Source organism: Erithacus rubecula (genome assembly GCF_903797595.1).
Source record: "Erithacus rubecula genome assembly, chromosome: 8".
Taxonomy (NCBI): domain Eukaryota; kingdom Metazoa; phylum Chordata; class Aves; order Passeriformes; family Muscicapidae; genus Erithacus; species Erithacus rubecula.
In genome coordinates this window covers 29,891,779-29,909,477 of record NC_136659.1, presented here as the reverse complement: position 1 = coordinate 29,909,477, position 17,699 = coordinate 29,891,779, and the positions used below count along the sequence as shown (strand labels likewise).

The window sequence follows — 17,699 nt, the reverse complement described above, 5'->3', positions numbered from 1 at the left end:
GTTTTGTATGACAATAGAAAAACCATTTCAGAATTATCACTGAAAGCTGGTAAACTAATTTGACCTGCTTTTAACTGAATGTCCCATTAAATTTGATGGCATTTGCTGCTGCTGTAAATCAGACAAAGTATTTGTAACAAGATTTTTGTAATTGGAAAATACTCATTTGTCCAAATGGGAAAGGTTTCTCTTCATTGTGTTGCTTTGCTCATGAAATATGAGGAAAAAACTTTGAAACTGTGGGAATATTTTATTTAAACAATTTTGTAAAAAACTCCACATTTAATATCCTCTCATGATTCAGTTTGGTGATTAATATATTTCAAATAATAAACCTAATTCAAATACAATATTTACAAGTACTGAAAAGAATCCCTTTCCTATTAAATGAGTGTGATTCACTTAGAAAATACCTGAAAGCACTTGAGTTTTTCAACTTTCTTATGCAGAAACAGAAAGCCTCAGCACAAAACAAGAACAGAAAATGGATTTCCTGGAAAAGCAACTCACCTCCTCCCACCAAGGAACTCTGTGAAAGTCTCTGCTATCATTAAATCAACAGTGCACTGTAAGTTTTTAAACATGACCTTGCAGAGATTTCTTTTCCCCAGGTTCTCCAGAGACCTCTGCTCATAGGTTAAGTGAGCTGTTCTGTAATGGAAATATCCAGAAGACAAACCTGATATATTTTTTGAACTTTACTGAACAGAATCTGTATTTTACTTCTGATTTAAAAAAAACAACAAAAAACAACAACAACAAAAAGATGAAATTATTGCATGCAGGATGGTTTATAGGCTATAAAAGATAAATTGTGGAGAAAATTTCGTCCTTCTTTTGGTGAACAAATTTTCATCTAAAAGGAAAGCTGCACAAGTAGGTAATAAAGTAAAATAAAATACTTTTGGATCTAATTAGAACTTTGTTTTCCAGATGTAGCAGATAGCTTGGTTGCAGAATTTAGTGTTAAAATCTATGCAAAAATTTTAAATATTCATTAGTATTTTAAAAATATGGTAATTAGCCCAACAACTGTGCATTTTTCTAAAAAGTTAATGCACTACCCTTGTCCTTATCTGCTCACTTCATTAATAAAAAACTGGATAAACCAAACCTTCTGATGTTCTGGGATTACTCATTAATTGCATGTGGGTTTTTTACATCAAATTTAGTTACACCTAGATTAGTATCAAAAATCATAAAGGTTTTTGTGTATCACTATCATCTTCCTTGCCCATGATTAATTGTAACTTCTCATGAAATGGGATCAACAATCAGCAAGCAGAAGGGAAAAAGCTGACAAAGTGCTAAAAATTGCTAAAGTACATCTACTCTTCTTGGTGTAAATTGAGGTCTCTGAACTCAGTGAAGACTTCCCTGGTTTAGCCAGGTGAAAATTTGGCTCACTGAATTTCATATTTTGCCTTAGATTCCATCTGTTTCACTGGTTTTTAAATATGGAAAATCTGTGGGTTTTATGGGTCCCTGGTCCTTGGGCAGTACATCAGAGCAGGTGAATGTTTCCTGGAGAAACACCTTCAAATTTTAGGCTGCATGGCCCCCATTCTCCCTGCCATAGAGTGTGAGAACTGTGTTAATGTTTGGGGAAAAAAGAACAGAAATCACATTGTTTTTTTTCATTAGAAATTCCAGCATTTTCTACAAAAAGAAAAGCAGTTCCACTCTGGCTGTCAGCTTCAGTGGAGGCACCAACAATTTAAATTATTTTTTTTCAGAGGAGCAATAGTCTGTGCCTGAGTCCCAGGAGGCAGAGATTGCCTAGGTGGACTCTGCAGGCAATGCTGGCCCTATTATGAAACCCTGTAAATCTTTAATGGCAGCTGTGCTCCTTTGCTTTTGCTACCCAGTTCTTTTTTATGTGTTTGGGTGTGCCTCTTGATTCTGTGAGGTGATTTACATCTGTTAGTTTAGGAAACAATGCTTTGAAGGATAAGGGTTTCCTCTGTTACTTGGAGCATTTCTCTCTACCCATGCAGGAAAACATTTGCTGTTTTATAAATGTGTCTGTGGTTCAATGCTCTGGAAAAAGAAGGAGCAGGGAAGAGCATTTAGCAGTCTTACCACCTGCTCACCCACCTTTGAACACACATCAAAGAAGCATTTCAAGGGGGAAAGAATAAATACTTTATTTTTGTGGAATAAATTTGTAAGGACAACTCAGTCATCTGGTACTGTGGCAACAAGGGAACATGTTTGCTTTCATGTAGATTGGGAAAAAAGGAAGTAGTTTCTTCTAATGAAAATGTGGGTATCTTTTTCTTCTTTTCTGTTGACAAAATTCAAGAAATTGTGCAAACAGAGCTGATAAAAACATTTTCATTCATTATATCACTTTATAACTAGCATCTTCATGCAATGATTTCTTAACAAGTAATAGTTCTGGAATTTTATTGAAAAACTTAGCATAAATATAAGTTGTTTATTTTTTCTTTTTGTATTGTGCAATTGAAAACTGGAGAAGAATTTTTTACAAGGGCATGGAGTGATAGGACAAGGAGGAATGACTTCAAACTGAAAGGGAATAGGTTTAGATGGGATATTAAGGAACAAATTTTTCACTATGATGGAGGTGAAGCCCTGGCACAGGCTGCCCAGAGGAGCTGTGGCTGCCCTGTCCCTGGAAATTTTTACAGCCAGGTTAGATGGGAGCTGGGAGCAATCTGGGATAGTGGAAGATGTCTCTTCCCATGGCAGAGGGTTTGAACTGGATTATGTTTAGGATTCCCTCCAACCCAAAGCATTCTAAACTTATTATTTACTTTGACTTAATTAGGGGCTCTTAAAATTTTTAAGTAATTTACATGTGGTAATTTAGAGGGATGCCCTGGCTAACTTGCTTCAGAATATTCTGAAAGTTGAAAAAAGAACATTGCTCTTTTATGCTATACTGTGAATAAGTAGGCTATTATTTAAGCAGTTAAAAAGGATCTGATAAATTGTAGCCCATAAATTATAGTTCAAATCCACACATCATCAAATCATAAAAATAATATCCATGGCTGAAAACTCAGTGGTCTGCCTATAAGAATTATCTCATTGTTAAATCTTTGATTAAACCTTTGATCTGTGATTTTTGGCAGAAAAAGTATAGCTCAATGTTTAGGAGACTGGACTATGTCTTGATAAATTAGTTAAATGACAGGCTAACAAGTGATTTGAAGTACTTTTGATCTGCAAAGAATAGTGTGTAGTTCCTCCATGACAACAAATGTTTATTTTTCATCCTGTTTGGGCATCAATAAAGATAAGTTACCCTCTGACTGCTCACCACTTGTGGTACCCAGGTGTTTGCACTGTGCTTAATTAGGCAGGCTGTCCTGTAGCTAACCAGGGAGTGCCCATCGGCAGATTGCTCCCTGCCTTGTTCCCCATCATCAGCTGAATTTGCTAATGAGGTAAAGCTCACCTGGTAAATCACACAAGTACAATTTTGTTCTGAGGGTGCTTTGCCATTTCCCTCCAGGCCTTTTCACCAAGGGCACTTTCTCCTGGTGGGCAGCTTTGCTAACATGGTGCAAAATCCTCAGTTGTTGATGTCCCTGAACCAGAAACTTCCTGGGAAATCTATGGATACTTCCTGCAGCCCGAGTGAGCACATGTGATCTTCAAGGTACAGAACAAATGTTCCAAATTAGTTTTCATGTTCTGTTATTCTGTTTATCAAAACTGGTAGTTATGAAAGTACTTGATTCATACCACTGTGTGTTAGACCAGATTCAGATTTTTTTGACTTGCAGCAGCTTTCTTAAAGGCATTCTACATTTCTTTTTCATTTGTGCCCAAGCAAAATAATCTCCAAAATGCAGTGTAGGTAGTCTGGAGTTTATTGTAAGATTTCTTCTCTAATTACTTGGGAAAAACTTTTTAGAATGGACCTGCTTGAGGTAAGAGTTATTGTAGTACAGAGCAAGCAGGACAGAGATTGTTATTATGATATTTAGGGCTTGTTTGGGTGAAATTCCTTGTCTTTTGATACTGCACTGCAAGTGGGACAAAATAACCAATTTAAATGCAACTATGCAAATAACTTTTAGCTTAAATGTGCTTAGAATTCTGTGAATGCAGATTGTGGAGGCTGGGTGTCATTTAAAAATTCAGTGACAGAGGAATATGATTTCTGGTACCTAAGCCAAATTTCTGTCACTAATATTGATATGTTTAAGAGGCAATAGGAAAAATCCAGTTCTTTGTGCTATCTTATAGAGGCCTAAGATAAGGAATCTAACAAGGACAGCTTATTATATATAAACTTGATGCTTCCAACTTGGAAAAAAATTCTCATAAAACCAAGTAAGATTATCTGGCTGCTGAAGAGATAAGGTGTCTGTTTTTTGCCTGTGGGTCATATAAAAAGATAACAGAATTGAACATTAGCTTTACTGAAGACTTTTGCTTTAGTTCTGAAGGTGAAAGCTTCTATTTCAATATTCTTTGTCAAGAATTTGTATGCTATCACCTATGATATAATGTGAATTTTACTCTGGAATATAGAATAATTCAGGGAAGGAGAGGGCCATTTGGCAGGGTCAGGTGTTTTGTCATTTTAACTTCTGGTGTAGCTTCATGCCTAACTCTCTGCAAATCCAGATACCAGCAAATTTATCTGCTGCTCTTTATTTCTGAAGCTTTAAAATCAAAGTTTTTTGTGATTGGCACTTGCTGGGAGCCAAGAAAGGACAAAGCTTCTCTGTAGTGTTCTTAGTATAGCAGCAGTCTGTAACCATTTCAGTGTAGTTTTTTAGGAAAATTTAGGCTTGTGTCCCATATGTGTGTTTATCTTACTCAGAATTTAGTTGATTGCAAAGAATGAGCTCAGTGAAAGTATGTGAAAAATGGTTGAATAGATTTTCTTAGATATAAATTCATAACATATTCCTTGCTTTCAGATAAATTAACAAATGCCAGAGAAAAGTTGGGCAGTTTCAATAACAGAATCCAGTATTTTCAGGCAAGAAAATGTTGTTCTGATTTGTTAATGGAAAACAAGTTTAATTCCTGTCTGGGCTTAGTTCACCATTGCTGGAAGACCTAACCAAAGTCAGTGGTTATTGAAGCAGCACTGATAACATTATAGGTGCACAGTGAACCTCACCAATGAGCTAAGAAACCACTGGAAACTACTGCAGCTGAAAAACCTAAATCAGTGAGCTAAGCCATTGGAAACTCACAGGGCTGGAAACCCCAAATGCTGATGGGGTGTGGGAGGCTTCAGGAACCATCAGCTTGTGGTGGAACCAAGGCTGCTGGTTATGGGACACAGCAGCTGGCATTATTAACTGATTTTGAGGTCAGTGGTGCTTAATGCTTTTATGAGAGACCTTAGCACAGATAGGAGCATGCTGGTATGACTTGCTGAAGATGCAAAGGTAAAAGGGGCTGTGAATAAGGATAGAGATGTCCTGCAGAAGGACTGTGTGACCTTGGTTATGGTAACAGAAAGTAAGTTCAATAGTACAGAGGAAAAGACCCTTCTCTGAGGGGTTAATGCCAGGTATTGGCTGGGAGCTGATTCCCCTATGGGGTGCAGGCTCTTAGTGTACAGCAGGTGCAGTCAAACCTTTTTATTCTGACAATTGTCATCTTTTAAGGTAATGAATCAGGTTTTGTGATTACAAGAGAGTTAATACATACTTTGTTTTTAATAATTTCTCTCATGACCAGCATTAATTATGTCTTGCCTGATCCATGAGCTGTTCTGTGTGTGCAAGAACAAAAACCTAATGGGATGAGTGAAGCAAGGAATCCTCTTTGTGAGATAGGGAGGGGAAGGGAGCAGAAGCAAGGAAAGAAAATTCAGCGTTCACATGCTCAGTCTCAATTGGCAGCTCATCAGCTCATTTGAATATTAGCTGAATATATGCTTTTCCCCCATGGAGATCAGAGGATTCCTGTAATAGCTCTAGGAAAGCTTGGGGCTGCACTCTGATACTGTTCATCCAGACACTTGGTGCTCACAAACACCAGGGCAGCACTGAGGTGGCTCAGTGCAAAATTCAAGTCCAGTTTGCACTGAGTGATAAAACTAACAAAATATGAAACTTTAGTTGCAATGATATATGTGTGTTACTGATGTGGCAGATTTTTAGAAGCCTCTCCCCCAGTAATGCTCCTCTGGTCTGGTGGCCAGTCCAGCTAGTAACATCTGGACTTTTTATCAGGGTAGGACAAGGAGTTGTGGTTTTAAACTGAAAAATAATAGATTTAAATTTGGTAGAAGGAAGAAATTCTTCCCTGTGAGGGTGGAGAGGCCCTGGCACAGAGTGCCCAGAGGAGCTGTGGCTGCTCCATCCCTGAAGTGTCCAAGGCCAGGTTGGATGGGGCTTGGAGCAGCCTGGGATAGTGGAAGGTGTTCCTGTCCACAGCAGGGGGGGTTGGAATGATCTTTAAGGTCCCTTCTAACCTGGACTATTCTACTCTATAATAAATGGGTCAGGAAAAAAAGTGGAGTGCTTCAGACTTGTTTAATATATTCATTAATGGCCTTGACATAAATATTACGAGTGTACTTAGAGAATTTGCTGAAAATGCAAAAGCAAGAAGCTCTAGAGGAATAAACCTGCTGGCCTGAGAGGCCTTGTTCAGTTTGGGATGACCTGAAATTAATTTTTCATCTTTTTTGGTCATTGAACTGAAACAGTGTTTTTCTCACTGTTCTAGCAATAATAGCATTTATTTATGATGTGCTTTCCTGCCTTTGATATAGTGCTGCTGGCAGGAACAGAGAGGAAAGATGAACATAAATGTTCCTCTGTTTCTGGAAGAAAGCAGAAGACTGAAAGAAACCAAATGGGGAGAAAGTATGTTCAAGCTAGTAAATATGATGGAGAGAAAAATGCTATATATTTTGCCAAAGCATCCCCATTTAGATTTATCACAGTGGAGAATTTTCTTCTGGAGCTATAGCCAGGGTTTTCAAGTTTGTACCAAGGTCTTTAGAAACACCTATGGCTACTACTAGAATAATTATAAATATCCAGTGGAAATGCTGAAATTGCTCAACTCTAAAACTGTGTGAGTGCACTTCCTCACCAGCAGTGACCTGTGACTACCTGACCTCACCATCAAGCACAGTTGATGGCCCTGGGTTTGGGTCAGCATATTCCTGGTTCAGCAGTCCCCTGCAATATTCCAACTGGGATATATTTTGCTGGACAGTTCTGGGATGAACAGAGGAGGCCAATGATGCAGTGATAAGCACCACACAGGGAGCACTCTAAAATAATACTATTGTTTTCATGGAATTTCCACTTCAAACAGAAATGGAGTTTACTGAGAGAAGCCTTAATTCAGTGTCGGGCAGCACATGAGCTCTAAGTGTGAGAGCACTGCTGATGGGCTTTCAAGGTCATTTTTCTTTATTGAGCATTTCTAGTAGCTGTGTAACAATTACTGTGCAATGGATACCTGCCTTCTCTGGAGTATGCAAAATTGATTTTTTTTTTTTTGTGAATTACTGATTGCATTGATTTTATATTTAAGACAGTACTGGAGAATTTAAGTGCATAAGTTAGTTTGATTTCAGATACTTTGAGTAATCTAAACTTAAAGCAACCTAAAGCTTTAGGCATATTTGTCATGACAATTGCAATTACAAGTTTGTTACAGTTTTGTTTGTTGCCTTTTTGGACTCTGGGAGGAAGGTGTGGGTGGGTCCCCACCCTGATGTTTGTTATTACTGTTAGTGGGATGGAGAGCTTGTTATTAGATTGGAAAAGAATTATACAGATATTAAAGCAAAAGACAAAAAGCTTGAATGTGTAGAAAATGTGAGGAGGGATTCAAAACAGATTGGTCACAGTGTGAAGGGTACTGAAGTATCTACATTTGCTTTGTTTCCATGAAGAGTGACAGGAGGGGACATTTCAAAGTGGATATTTTCACTTGCTGATTTCATGGAAGAATTTGCTTTCCATATGTTCTGCATAAGTTGCTAAATAATTCGTATTCACTCTCTGGACTCTGGTTTCTCTCTGGCTGGGACTGCACAGTGTTTCTCTGTGTCATGTTCCTGACAGTATCCTCACATGCAGTCACCCTTCTGCCCTCAATCTGTCCTTCCTCCATGGCATTTACACACTACTGCTGCAGGCTCCAAACACTCAGTCTTCATTGCTTTCTCCTATTCCCCCATGAATTAGGCAAACACAGTTATTCCCATTTGAGAACTACAGGACTAAGACACTTAAAACCTAAAGGCTGTGAAGTGAAATATATTTATGCACTTTACACATTTAGGTGCCTAATGTGATTTTCTAAAGCATCCAAATGCATTAAGCATCCAGCTCCTGCTGACTGTGATGGAAGTTAAGTACTTAACTCATCCGGATGTTGTGGTAAATTGCAGATGGCTGCCAATCTGTCTCACTTCATATTTATTTAGATAAATCTTTGAAAACACTAGTCTAGATCACTTACTCCCTGCTACACAGGGAGACCCCCAACTGCTAACCTATTACTTTTTTTTCTTCAGCTTTTCTGTTTCATAGTGGTTGCTTATTCTACTTAAAAGTTAATTTGGAATATTTTCTCCTACAATATTATAAATATGGTACTTTAGCTATCAGATTTCTTTGCAATTCAGCAATAGTACCACACTTGGTTTGAATCATGTTTAGATTATCTCTCTCCTAAACCACCTATTTTCTTAACAGCATTTATCAAAGCAGTTTTTGAAGGTGTTTTAGCTAAATGCAGTGTGCACTGTTACAGTTAGAAGGAAGCAGATTTTGTACCCACAATTACCTTTCTGCATGGAAGCTGTGTATCATATTTGTTATTTAAATCATCATGGGACTTGATAAAGTGATAAAATATAATGGCTGTATTTTACAGTCCTGAATTTAGTCTGGGATGCTGCATTATTGCATCTTTACCATGAAGTTTCTGAAAGCTCCAGAGAGCCACAGGTGGGACTTGGGTCTGGAAGCTGTGTGAGGCTCCTGGTGGGTTCTCTGTGAACTTGTGTGCTCCAGCAGCTGCTCCACGAGCACTTCAGGCTTCTCCTCCTGCCTCAAGGCAGGGCAGAGCCAGAGGCAGACCCTGACCCTGGGCACGTCTGTTCTGGGGTCTGCATTTTGGAGGAGGAGCTCAGACCCCACTGGAGCAGCTCAGCCTGATGAGTGGATTCCATCCCCAAACCCCATGGCTGCACAGATCAGTGCCTGGCATTGTACCTGCATTTGTTTCATATCTCAGATCCCTTTCACAAAAAACAGTTCTCTTTAAGTGAGAGACTCCTGACAGTATTCACATTCTTGTTATTTTTTCATATTCCAACACTTTCAAGTCTTTTTCCTCCTCTTTATCCACACTGTGGAAGAGACTTGAATTGAAAATTAATTTAAAGGGACTGCAACTTTGTAAAAGCTGCACCAAGTCTCTTTATCAAGTAATAGTTTGTTTTCTAACTGGTTTAAGCATAATTGAAGTCAAAATAATTTATAGCAGCAACATTTCTGCTGTTGAATTCGGATCTATTTATAGCCTACAGCATTAAAATTGCAATTAAAAACTCCACGCTTGCTTTTAATGAAATGATTATTCATCTTCTGCTCTCCAATTACCAGAATATAATTGTATTTTTTACTAAGAAAATTTCTTTCTATGCTACTGGAAGTGGTTACTGCTGTATTTGAATTTTAGCCACCTATAGGACATCATAAAACATCCATCTTAAAAGATTTTTGTGGGTGGCCCCTTCATGTCAAACCAAATTCACACTTCAACTTGAAATAACTAAAATGTACTCTGGCAGTAGATTGCTTTCATATTTTTGTGTGGATAGAATTTTGGAATTTTTTTAGTCACTGAATAACTTTTTCATATCTTCTGCTGGAGCAAAGCTGAATATATCTTTTAGTCTTTAGATTCTTCAGGCAGGCTGTTCTGACAGAAATGGAGAAATTGCAAACTGTAAAATCTGACTGTGCCTCCCGGTGGCAGCACAGTGCAATTCCTGCCTCTGGAAGGCAAAGGACTGTAACTCCACTGAGGGATAAATGGATTATGGAGAGTACATTTAGCTGCATGAAACTGGCATTTTTCTCAGCTCTGAAAGCAATCAGCACCGATTCTAATAGATAAGGAAAATCAGCATTTTTTCCTTTTTGCCTGTGGCTTTCATATTTAATGAGATTTTCATCAGTATAAACATCATTCATTTGGAATGAATTTTAGTGTAAAATATGGCTTGTGCATGTGATATAATAAATGTGTCTTGGCTCTGAATGTTGCTGCAAATCAGTGCCTGTGAGGCTAAAAAATCTCACAAATATTTAGCTGCAAAACCAAAAACACTTCATGTAGTTATTTTGAAGAGTCTTTGTATTTCCAAAAATTGAGAGGACCACAGGTTTGTCCCAGTATTTCTGAGTAAATAAAAACCACCCAGCTGTTCACATTTCCTTGGGAGATTAATCCTGCTGCCTCATAAAAATCTTTCAAGATATATTCATGTTTGGTGTGAAAATTGCTGTCAACCCGTGTCCTTTTTGAAGGTTAGAGAGTGGAGATTAACTTTTTCAGAGATCAGCAAAGTAACTTGAAGTTCATAAAAAGATCAGACTGAGAGTTAGTTATTGTGAGTGCTCCTGGAAGGGGAGTAGTGAGGGACATGTCCCCAGAGGTTCACATGTCCCTTTTAGGTGTGGGGTTGGGTTGGGAGGCAATTTGAGTTCTTGCAGCTCCATCTAATGTGAAAGCACCAAACCATTAGAGCAGAAAATTTCTGCATGTGCCAGCAACAGGCTCTTCATTGCAAAAATGTGATTTTAGGTGTTGCCTTTGTCACTTGATATGTCTGTCATGAGGCTTTCAAGAGGAGTCTTTCTTTTCCTTAGGATTTCAGGTCAGAGAGCCTGGTCCTTTTCTAGTTAAAACTGTGCCTTTATTTGGATATGATCAGGAACAATCCCAGTCTTCAATGGGTGTCTAATGCTGTGGCAGTGGTCTTGGGTAGCATGTTGGGTCTTTGTGTTTAACAAATCAAAGTTTCTCAGTTTTCCAAAGCCTTTTTGCTTTCTTAATATCACTTCTTGCTATGTGTTTTCTTCTCCCAATGGTTATATCCTGACAACTCTCAATATCATCACAGGCTTTGCTGTCTTGTTTTCACTTGAAATATTTTCTCTGCTGCTAAAATTCCTTCAGAGGTTTGAATGACCCCACAGCCCTTCATTTAAAGAATGGCATCTTTTTTTGCTCCCCTTTGAGATGTTGTGTCTATTTTAGATGGGATGGAGGGTTACCCCTTCCCTTCAATATATGCTCTTTTGGTTTTTTTCCACATCTAAAGTCACTCATTGATCTTTCTGTAGTTGTCACGGATCACTTCCAGGTGAAATCTTGTGTATAGAAATTACAGCTTTCACTGTAGCTAAAATCTGTTGGTTATCAGCAAACTGTTCATGGGGAGGCAGTAGAGGAAAATGACATATTTTGGTGATTTGAGTTATAAAAGAGAATTCCTGATGACAAATATTTGTGTGTCATCTTTGGGCTATGAGATTTTTTCTGCCTGGGAATAGACCAGAATTTGTGCAGAGGGACTGAAATTAATTTCTATGACAAACACTGACAAAGAAAATTATCTGTGTGGGGCTTTTTTCTTGCTTTTTAAAGAGGTGTTAAAATTATTAAATATTGAAGTAACTGTATTATATTGTGAAGGTGATTCATGCAGAGCATCCCAGACCTGAAGATGCTGTTCTCTGGTTTTGCCCTTCTGATTTATTACAGATACAGCCATGTGTGAATCTTTCAGGAGAAGTGCTAATGCAACTGCAAATTTTCTTCCTTTGGAAATCTTTGTGCCATGGAAATCCCAGCTTGTTACCCCTTGTTTTCTTCCACTCTTCTCTATATTTCCTCATTTCACCTTTCTACTTTTTTTTTTTTTTTTCTTCTGTTTTCCCCCTTATTTTCTTAGTCTCTTCCTAATGCTCCTAGTATCCTCCTGTCACTTCTGGCAGGTGTGCTTTGGGGTGATGTCCTTGTACACATGTGCTCAGCCTTGCCTTTTTCCCCCTGCCCTAGGGCACTCTCAGGAAGATACAGGTGGCTATTTGGAAATCTTTCACCTGTCCTAAAAATCTGTAAAAAATTCCACATCAACAAGGAAGCAAAAGGCAAAATAAGGGCATGACCATATAAATGGAAATGCTGAACAAGTAGCAAGTTGGAGAAACAAGCTTTTAAGTGGTGCAATTAATTTTAATTCTTCTTTACCTTGATGTACAAAAATATATTTAGAAGCAAGTGTTTGAAGATGAATGTAATATTTAATGATATGCCTGTGGTCCTTGTGAAAGTTAATTACCAGAGCATCCATTAGAGCCAGAAACAACATATGTTTCCTCTGGAGTGCCTTTCTGAACCTGTCTAAACATTTTTATCCTAAGAAAGCCATGCTGGGATGCTTATCTAGCATGAGATGTCTCTAGAGAATTGTGGGCTCATCTTCCCTTGCTCAGAAGACACCCAGTGCATTTGGGTGAACACTTTTAGGGTCCAACATCTTTATCTGAATGGGATGTTTCTTCCTTTTCAATTTTTGTAATTGAGTAAGATATTTTAGTACTTATCTTGGTAGTATTTTAGTAGTTATCATTGGTAGAATGTGAAGACAATTTTGCTTTAAGACTGTTCCTTTATGAGCTTATGTATTTTTGCTGACACTACTTTCTTGACGTGCAATGTGCTGCTTCAAATGAAGCCAAAGGAAAAAGTTTGTTCTCAAGGAAAAGACTGCAATGGGTTTACTGGTCCAGCTGTGATTTAAGATGGAGTTTGTAGGAGTAACTTGCTGTAGGGTTACCAAAACCACCCCAAACAACAAAACACTCCAAACTGAGCAGTATTAGCTGTCAGTGAGGGCAGTGAATGTGTGCTGGGTGTTTGTGTCTTTGTTATGACTTCTCTGGGGGAGGAAATGTGCCATTAAATCCATTATGTTATCTATTCTGTAGAGTTGTAGTCATCTGTGGGGATTTGTCAGAGTATACAAGTTTCTGTCAGACTCCTTAGGTAGCAGTTTTTTCTAATAAACTCTTCACATTACTCTAGATCCTCATTATTTTCATCTGTACTACAATCTAAAGTGACCCTCTGGGATAATTTTGAAATGAAAAGCAGCTCATGAGTTTATCAAAGTAGCTTTGAAGGAAAGAAATATTCAGAGTGACTGAACTGTGAATTTACTACTAAAGGATAGCTTTCTTTAGGAATTCACATTTTTAGAAGCTGTCAGCATCAGAGCCTGCTATATTGACTTTCAGTGGTGATTTTTTTTTTTACTTTCTGAATGAGAATCTGTAAATGAAATTTGGTTGCCAGCTGCTGGCAGCACTGCACTCCTCTTGAGGTATTTGTAGGAAAGTGATGCTCTTTCAGCAGCCTCTGAGTTACTTCCATCAGTCCAGTGCAGCAAGATGTTCTAGATTTAATTTGCTCAAATATTTGGTTTGAATATAGCATTTAGAATCAGGAAGTAAATGAAGCTTTCATAGACACACACACACAGTTGAAGGATGTTGCTATTTATTCAGATTATAAATCAGCCCTGTTTTGAGCTGCTTAATGTAATCCAAACATTGGCAAAGAAAAATAATGATAACATACATCATTGCTGCATAATTTTAAGGCATTTTATAGCTTGGAAAATGTGGTGTATTCTATAAAAGTGACAAATGACAGAACACTGTAATAAATAGCCATAGTTTATGCATTGTGAATTGGAGTTTAGAGTCAAATGGAAATTCTTTTTCAGCAGATTGGAAGTGAATTCAATTTCACAGGCTCTCTACACAAATTATTTTGGTTTTCTTATATTATTCTGTGTTCCAATCAATGATAGTGTGCACATTCTATTATATATAAGTACAGTAATGCTTATATTTAGAAGATACTTGACATCAGTTACTATGAATATGATTCACACATTTAAGACATTTAATGAATCCCTAACAATAAGACAAACTGCCTTGACTTAATTCAGAATGACTTTGATTAATTGCCTGTTTGGAATGTTTGGTTCTTACTGAGTGTAAGTGAATGGTTCAGGTATGTGCTGCATCTTTATCATGGTAATTAAATCCATTGTACTGGAAAAAATCTATTTCCACTTCCACTTAGCATATTATATAAATATTTACAAGGATTGAGTTGTTTAAAACCCTTAAAAAAGGGTGGGATGACTCTTCTGGAAAACAATATTCCAGTGGTAGTCATATTAATATCAGACAGATGCATCACAGTTTAAGTGCTGCAGTATTTTTATCATTCAATGGAAATGCATTGGTATTTGTCTGACTACAAAGAATTGTTAGGGGGTAGAAAACTGTGAGCCAATATTAGACTTGATACCTCATGGCTAATTAAACAATGCAATAAATAGACATAAAGCTCAAATATAAACTGTGGGCTTTGCTAAATTATTCCACGAGTAGCTTGATTTATACAATATCATCTAATTATAGTTTGTGTGGAATATTTCCATGACTGCATAGCTCTTCCTGAATGAAAAGTAAACTTTGGCTGTAGTTATATCACTGTTTACCAGACTAGAACAGATCCTGCTCAGCCCTGAACAAAATTAACTTCTAATGATGTGTTGTGTTCAGGCTCAAAACTTTACTGCTCTGGAGGAGTCAGCTGGAGTTGGTGCTGGTGGCACAAAAGCATTTCAGGTAAAAGGAAAAGGTTCTTAATAATAAACCAGTATGGTTTGGGCACAGCAGAACTTCTCAAGGCTCTGCAGTGTAACAACTCTGGGAGTGAAATCCTCTTTTTGGAGAATGTTTTTGCACAGGAATTGTCACATCAGGCTGGACTGTACCAGATCAAATGGAATGTACTGCTTGTGCCTGTTGTGAGCAATGTTTTTGTGAAGAGAAGGGTACAAATATTGCTGTTACAGGAGCTGTGAGCTTGCTGCTGGAAAACTGGTCCCACCTCCCAGAGTTGGCTTAAAACTACGAATTATTGTTGGTGCTTTAAAAAAAGCCCAACCCACCAATGCCATGTGAACTTCTCAAAATTACATATGTACCTTGAGGAATGAAAATAAGAAGATTCAGTATCAACTAAGTAATTACTTGTATGGTCTGGAGAACTTATATTTTGGATGAAGCAGTAAAATTAACATTGCAATGACTGAGCAAATCAATCAGAATGTTTAAAAGCTGCCTTTAAAATGTTTGTGAAGTAAGCACCCATGTGATTACAGTGATGTGTATTTTTTTTTTTAAGACTTTTGTTTCACTCTAAAATAGAAAAATATAGAGAAAATGAGAAAGACATAGAGAACAATTGTCCTAAATGAAACACAATTTGCAAAACAGTGGTACAGAGCATTGTAGAGCACAAAGTTAATAAGAACTTTTCCTGTACTCTGTATCATATAAAGTTGGAAATAGTGTAGTCTGTGCTAAGGAGGTTATCACAGGATTTCAGTGTAGGGGAGTTAAAAAGGCAGAAATTATCCCATTAAGATGAAAAGCTTCCCATGATTTGAATGTATAGATCCTTAAGGACATGCTATTCTGAGTTTTTTGATCATTAAAGCTCCAGGTCAATAAGCCACTTGAACTTGTGCATTATTCAGTTTAAGAGGGCTTGCTTGAATGTAAGTGTAGAGCACTTTGACTCCAGGCAGAGGATGTGCCCAAATGTTCCTGAAATGGGTGTCATTGGTTTGACTCCAAATTACCACAATTTAACATCTTTTTTTCCCATTTAAAGGCAGTAAAACTCTGCACTTTGAGTGCTCAGAGCATGAATTTCTAAGCAGAAGTATCCAACCCATATAAGTGTCCAATGCTTCCCTGACCTAGGAAAGTGACTAAACCAGAATTCTTTGGACTTGAAACTTCAGGGGCTGTTTAAATGTTTTTGTATTGGCTTTTTTTGTTTTTTCATTCAAGCATATTTTTTTGACCTATTCTATTGCACTTGTCCTAGAATGCCAGGACACCAATAATTTTACTTATTAACTGCATGTGACTGCCATGAACAAGAAGTAAACTGTGACTAAATATATTGACTGTAAATGGCTAACTAAAAAGTACTGTAGAACTGGCACTTTCCTTCAGGGAAATAGCCAGTTTTTCACATTATTGGCCCAATAATCTGCAATCTTCAGAGCTGGTTGACGTGGTGTAAATCTGTGGCCTTTTATGCTGTTTCCTGGCAATCCTAATATTATTTCAGAGCAGATTATGGTAACAGTAATAGTATATCTATATTATGTATTTAGTTGTTCTTTTTTTCCACAGCATTTTTCTCATTCAAAAACCCTTAAGTTTCTAGAGGGATGCTAATAGTTTTGCTTCTTGTATCTGAACCTGGATAGATGGACCCAACTGGGAGATTTTGAGTACTTGCTGTTGGATTTCTTTAGCCAGGAGGCAAAAAGGTGCCATATATCTTCTGTTCCTTCTTATGTTACTGTTAGCAAATCATGTAAAACAATGTATTTGGAAAAAAGCTTTTTGTGCTATGCACAACTATAGTACTGAGCTACTTATCTTCTATGTATTTGAGGATTTACAGCAAAATAAATTCATGTGGGTTTGTGAGCTAAAGATATCTTTTGTTCCTGGAGCTTCAAGTAGTTGAAGTGAAAATTCTTTTCCAGTGTACTTTGAAGACTGCTTTCTTCCTTCTGAGATGCTTGTTTAGTGTAAAGTGAGCCATTTTAGACTGTTAGTGTATAGTTGTTCATTGAGTATGAAAAAAGAACATCTTTTAAATATTGGCATTACAGAGCTCTTTTCAAGTAAAGGGAAATTCACCCTGCTACTCTCTTGTTTATACTCTCATAATTTGTCTTGAATAAATGATCAAATGTATTTAAATATGTAATGACTTATTTTACTTTGGGGAAAATTCTTTATGGAATCATTATCCTGCTTCTATTTTTTGCTATATTTTAAAATTTAATGTAATTTTTAAATGAGTATAACTTTTAGATTTTTTTCAACTGGCAAAGGTGTCACTGTGCCCAGATCTTGCAGCTGTGTCTCCCTTGAAGACAGTTCTCATTTCTGTTTTTCAAGAAATCCTGATAGATAGAGATGTATTATAGTACTTTACTTTTTTTGGTGATAACAAACTATTGCCTGAAATGCCCAAAGCTTTCCAGTTGCTTACAGACAGCTCAGCTGAGTGTGAGTGGGGGAGAGTAAGGAGGGAGGTAGCATTTAGATTTCAGGGGTCTGAGATCCACTGTCAGAGCAAATAATACACAAATGAGTTTTAAACACTGAATTAAGATGTTAAAGAGTTGAAATTACTGTTTTCTTCTCAAACTTTGTATGTGTTGATGCTATTAAGGGCATCACCACCACTCTGAAGTAGCACAACACATGCACTGAGGGTACTCAAATCCAACTAAGTGACAGTAAATGCCCTACCCCATGTCTGAGGGGCTCCTGGGTGAGGCCAGTGGGAATTATTTAATGCACAGCAAACATGAAGAACAAGCAGAGATTGAAGAAAAGGGCTTAGGTTAAAAAGGAAAGGTCTCTGGGAAATTGGAGGTGATAGTGTGTTGAACTTTGATTTAGTTGCTGCATTCCTGGCAGTAATAGACTTATCTCCAATGTATTCTCTAGGGATATAGGTACAAAGCATGGATTTGTACTGTTTCTAAAGTGGCTTTTTGTGGCTGGACAGTAAAT

At 37.5% G+C, this 17,699-nt stretch overlaps 1 protein-coding gene across 4 annotated transcripts in view; it reads left to right on the top strand.

Annotated features, from left to right (window-relative positions):
- Positions 1–17,699, top strand: part of DPP10 (dipeptidyl peptidase like 10) — a 445,885-nt gene that overhangs the window by 56,389 nt on the left and 371,797 nt on the right. For 2 of the 4 annotated variants that reach the window (XM_079310525.1, XM_079310524.1), the window contains exon 3: positions 450–568. The exons of the other annotated variants lie outside the window; for them this stretch is intronic. The gene's annotated coding sequence lies outside the window, so the exon portion shown is untranslated. The remainder of the gene's footprint in view (positions 1–449; positions 569–17,699) is intronic. 4 annotated transcript variants of the gene reach the window in all.